At 33.9% G+C, this 5,355-nt stretch overlaps 1 long non-coding RNA gene across 1 annotated transcript; it reads left to right on the top strand.

Moving 5' to 3' along the window:
* The first annotated feature begins 1,416 nt into the window (after positions 1-1,416).
* On the top strand, positions 1,417-4,231 carry LOC107466153 (uncharacterized). Its single transcript, XR_001587626.3, has 4 exons — positions 1,417-1,502; positions 2,641-2,732; positions 3,853-3,951; positions 4,141-4,231. It is a non-coding gene; the product is annotated as an uncharacterized LOC107466153 (long non-coding RNA).
* The last annotated feature ends 1,124 nt before the right edge of the window (positions 4,232-5,355 follow it).

Genomic DNA, 5,355 nt, shown 5'->3' with positions numbered 1-5,355 from the left:
ATATATATATATATCCCAAAATACAACCCAAAATGTAAAATAAACACTTATTTCTCCAAGTCAACCTCTAGGAGGGACAAAGTATAAAATACAGAGAACAACTATGTATAATTATATATAAGTAGAAACTCAATAAGTAATGAAAAAGTATAGTTCTTTGCTTCAAGAAGGCCTCCAGAATGCTCAGTGCGGTGCCTCCAGACCTGCATCTGAAAAACAACAATATATGTATGAAATGAGAACCAGAGGTTCTCAGTATGGTAAAGGTGCTAACATACATAATGTATAAGTTCTCGAGAAAGTCAGAGGCATTCCTAAAACTCTGGCACTCAGAATTAAACTTAAGAAGGTATTCTAAATCATAAATTATGTAAGTTATCTAAGGTGTTCAACTTCTAAATCCATCTTTAACCTAATACTTAACTTTTTGTCTCTTCTAACCCTCTGAAATACCGGTGGAACTACCCTAAACGTTACCTCCACCACCATGAGGGATCTCTCAGTTGCAAACACATATAATTCAGACAAAGAAAACAAAAATAGAGGTAGCAGTTACAGCAGATAGAACAAGTAGCAATTAATTACAGTTAAACAATTAGACATGCCAAAACAAAACATACTCAAACAAATCACTCAAATGTACACGATGCATGTTTGTCCTATGGCCAATGAATCTCATCTGTCGGTTATAAAGTCAAATCTGACAAGTCCGATAGCTAATCTGACATGTCCGGTTATAAAGGGAGCGGTTTATACTTTCCATTACCACAAAAACGGAAGATAGCGGCCGACAATTAACAGCTGTTTTAACAATCGCCGCTATCTGGTGATTTTCCAGCGGTTTTAATGGTAAACACTGGAAGAGCAGCTGTTTAATTTGTTTTTGCGGCAAATTTCAAAGAACCGCCCCTAATCTCCCTTTTCTTTGGCAATTGAAAATCTCCCCCTTTCCTAAAAACACAACCCTCAGCAGCTTCATAAAAAAAGAAAGAAAGAAAGAAATGTAAAGAGAAGAGAGGGAGAAACGGAGAAAGAGAGGGAAAGGAGGAAGGAGCCGGCCGACGCTGCTGAGTTCGCCGCCGTCGTCGCGTTGCTGTGCCGTTGGAAAGCCAAAATCGCAAGAGAAAGAACCGTGAAGAGAGAGGGAGACCGCATCAGCTTGCCACGAAGCCAGCGCCGTCGTGGTCCTCATCGCGGGTCTTCACCGTCGCGTCTTGCCACCGCCGCCACCACTAAGGACGAAGAGTGAAGGAGAAGCAGAAGACGATGAACGCAGGGGAGAAGGAGGAGGTCCGTTCTCGCACCGTCCTGCTCTGCCGCCGCTGCTGCCATTGGTTGGGGTCAAGCCATTACCATCGCACCCTGTTCCCGTCGCCATTAGGGTTTGCTACTGCTGCCATTGATAGATCCGCTGCTGGGAGGAGTCGAATAGGGAGAGGAGGTCACTGTCGAACACGTCGCCACCAATTACAATCGTCGCCGAAACCGGGACAGATTCACCGGTAACTCTGCTTCTTCCTTTCTTGAATTAGGATTAGTTATATGATGATTTTAGTGTTAATTTGATTTGGTTAGGATTATTTGCTGTTGTTAGTTGAGTTTAGGTTAGAATTAGTGTTTGTTTATACATAGTAAAACCTGCTGTTAAGAACTTCTTGAGTTTGAATTTTCAATTTGTTTAGATTGATTGACTGATACTTTGCTGAGTTCCTATGAAACGTTGCTGATTTTTCATGTCATTGGTGCTGAATTTTGATTTGCTGTTGCAAAGAATGCTTGTTAGTGCTATTTTGTATTGATTATACTTTTGCATGCCAAGTGTTCGACAATATGCCAAGTGTTTTGAATATGTTTCACCATACTAATCCGAACAATTTCGACAATGTTTAACTAGTTGTTATTATCTACTATATCTTAGTCGGCAATTGTTTGAAATGAATGAATATTGTCATATTAATGTTTAAATTAGAGAAAAATAAAGATCAAGCGCATCAAAATGGAGTGGTATAACAAATTAATTAGTAGAAATACGTAAGCTTTATATAACAAATATTTTTATACTCTTACTTGCTTTGCAATGCTTTTAAGCATCTATCCCTGAAACATGCTTTGCAATGTCTAAGCTAACTATATTCCCAGAGGCTCTGTTTTGTTTTCTCAGTGAGGAAAGGAACTTACTTTATTATGATAAGACTTTATTTTGTTAATAATGGGCAAAGCATAGTGTGATAAGACCATTTATTCATTTCATTTTATTTTAGTTACATTAGTGATTGTAATGGTCGAACAAATGAACTAATAGACTCCATTTCTTATAGTGCAATAAGATCTGAAATGAGTTTGTTTCAAATTAAAATATGTTCCAATTCAATTTAAAAGATCTGAATGAAGTTTGTTTCATTGATCGAATCTAAAATAAGTATTCTATCTAGTTATTAACAAAAATATATTTTATTAATAACTAGAATGTTTATATCTTATTTATGTTATATGATAAAATTTGTAACAAAATAATTTATTACTAATTACTTTATTACCTCTGTGGTATATTATAAACACTTAATAATTCTACACTTAAATTAGCTTTATCTTATAGGAGACTCATAATTAATGCCATCTTATCTCTACTATCTGTTCTAGACTTATTACTTCAGGCAAGGGATCTTATTTCGAAAATCACCGAGGAGAGGAGTTCTATTATTGATCAAAATAAAAGACCTCTGCAAGAACTGGTACAGAATTTATTTAGAAGATAAATAATTCTTTTATGCATGTTCTTACACTAGTTATGTTGAACTTTTTTATAAAAACTCTTTTATCCTCTGAACACAAAAGGAAACTTGATTAGTTTTCATGTTCTAAAATGATATCCTTACTTTTCAGATTACAAGAAATAGTATGCTATTCAATTTGTGGTGTTTATAGCTGCTGTTACTATTTGTTTTCTTTTTTCCTAAACTTATTAGTTTAGTTGTTAAACACTCATAACTCAACTAATGCACCTAGTTCTAGAGCTACTTCTTATATTTTGATAATTTGCCACTGTATTATATCTAGCATATAGAACAGCTTCCTTAAAATGTGGTAAAAACAAAAAATAAAAGTACATTAACAAATAATCAGAAACCACAATGCAATGCATAGCATTAGAGTTACTCAGTTACTTCTACTTTTTTATACAGCCAAGAACAAAAAAGAACCATCATAATCAAACCAACAAGAACCATAACAAAACTAAGAATACCTAAACATGTAAACAAGGTATCATGAATTCTAAATGTGCCACATATAACACTAAGGACGTAGACAGTAGTGTATGTATGAATATTTGAATTATTGTGCATCATGAAAAAAGGATGAAGAGCAAACTTGGTAGCTTAATTGAGTACTATTTTTGAGTTTTATTTTGCTTTTGATTATGCTCAAATGGGTGTATTTGTGTTTGTGTGTGTGTCTAAGAGATTTATAAAATAGTTTTTGTGAGGCAAATTATTAAACAGTTGGTTATGGTTATGGGACAAAATCTAAGCAAATTGATATTGTTGTGATCTACCTAATGCTGTTGTTGGTGTATATTGGACTCATTATATTGTGGTTGGAACTAAACTTTGGAGAGTGTTTGTGAAGGGGTTCCTATGATTTGTATGCTTTGTTTTGGTGATCAAAAGGTGAATGCTAAAAATGTGAGTGTTGTTTAGATGGTTGGGTAAAAATTGGAGGAAAGGTTGAGAGGGTTGAGATAAAGATAGTTATTAAGAGAATAATGAGTGGGGATGAAGGAAAGGAGATTAGAGGAAATGTCTTGAATTTGAAGGAGAATGCAAATGAAGGGAGCTCTTGTTCTATTTTCAGGTTCTTGCAGCCACTCAAGTTCCAGGTCAGGAGGGTCAAAGTTGGTTTCAGGATACTGCTGATGCTGTAACTGTAAGGCAGTTCCACTGGCTATTTAAGGTGCTAAGCTATTTCATTATCATGTACTTTATTTAATGTATTAATCCTAACACATATAGTCTAATTGCTTGCTTGTTAACAGAGAATATAAAACTTTGTATGTGCTATATATGTTGTTCTGTTGACAAATGGTATACAAAGTGTTTTTAGTTCCATTTTTTAATTAATGACAATGATTATTTGTTGTAGGATCCAAGAGCAAGGAACATTGAGGATGTATTTATTCTTTCCGGGGATCACCTGTATAGAATGAACTACATGGATTTGATTCAAGTAAGTCATCATCACCATCATTGTATCTAAGATTTCAACTCCAAATTCAATTTGCATTTTAAAAAATTAAAATGACTTCATATTCTTTCTACACTTCAGGTTCACCGTGAGAACAAAGCTGAATTAAGAATTGATTGTAAAAGGAGGTGTGGGTGAAAGGTTGGTTTCTTTGTTAGAGACACTATTGACATGTTTATGTAGTAATTGATAATTTTATTCTTGATGAATGATTATCTCTTTGAAGTATAGATGATGTTCTTCTCTGATCACATAGTTTACTTGTTTTGGTTTTGATTTATAGAGAATTTTGATTTTTTCAAAGATGCTGCCACCAATGTATCTCTGGCAGTTTCAAGACTTATGGCAACACAAATGATAAATATATTATTTTATTTTTCAATTAATTTTGTTATTTTTGTCACAAATTTAGATTCAATAAATGAAAAATATTAAGATTTATAGTATTAAACAAATTCAAAAAAGGCCAAAAAATGTATCTTTAAAATTAAATAAAAAATCAGCATTTTTTAAAAGAAAAATCCAATTTTTTTAAAATTTGTATTGAAATTAGCGGCAGTTTTAAAACCGCCGCCAAACAGTTGCAAACTTTTAAAAACGTGTTAAATAGCGGCGATTTGTAACCGCCGGTAAACATGCTCGAAATCGTTGCACTCTCATTTAGCGGCGGTTTTTTAACTGAATGTCGCAAAATACTGATTTAGCGGCGGTTATACCAGCGGTTGCTAAAACCGCCGCAAAACCTAATCCCCGCGACAATATCCAGGGCGTTTCCCTTAGCCGCCGGCATTTGATTTTGCGGCGGTTTAAAACCGCTGCTAATCATAAAAAAACCGCCGCAAAACAGCACCTCTGTTGTAGTGTTCTCTCTTTTTTCTTCTTTCTCATTATCATTATTATTATTATTATTATTATTATTATTATTATTATTATTATTATTATCAATTTATTAATTGCTAGCTATATTTCTTTGTAGCAATAATGATACAAATCATGTGTATAAATCATCAAAGGAAAAGCTGATAGGTCCATAACACATATCCCAACTTGTCCTTAAATAATAAAGTACATGAAATAATTAAGATAGAAAAATATGTGATTGAGAAATCCAAT

This window comes from Arachis duranensis, chromosome 9 (assembly GCF_000817695.3).
Source record: "Arachis duranensis cultivar V14167 chromosome 9, aradu.V14167.gnm2.J7QH, whole genome shotgun sequence".
NCBI classification, from domain to species: domain Eukaryota; kingdom Viridiplantae; phylum Streptophyta; class Magnoliopsida; order Fabales; family Fabaceae; genus Arachis; species Arachis duranensis.
The sequence above is the reverse complement of the archived record's forward strand: the minus strand, read 5'-3'. Positions and strand labels throughout refer to the sequence as shown.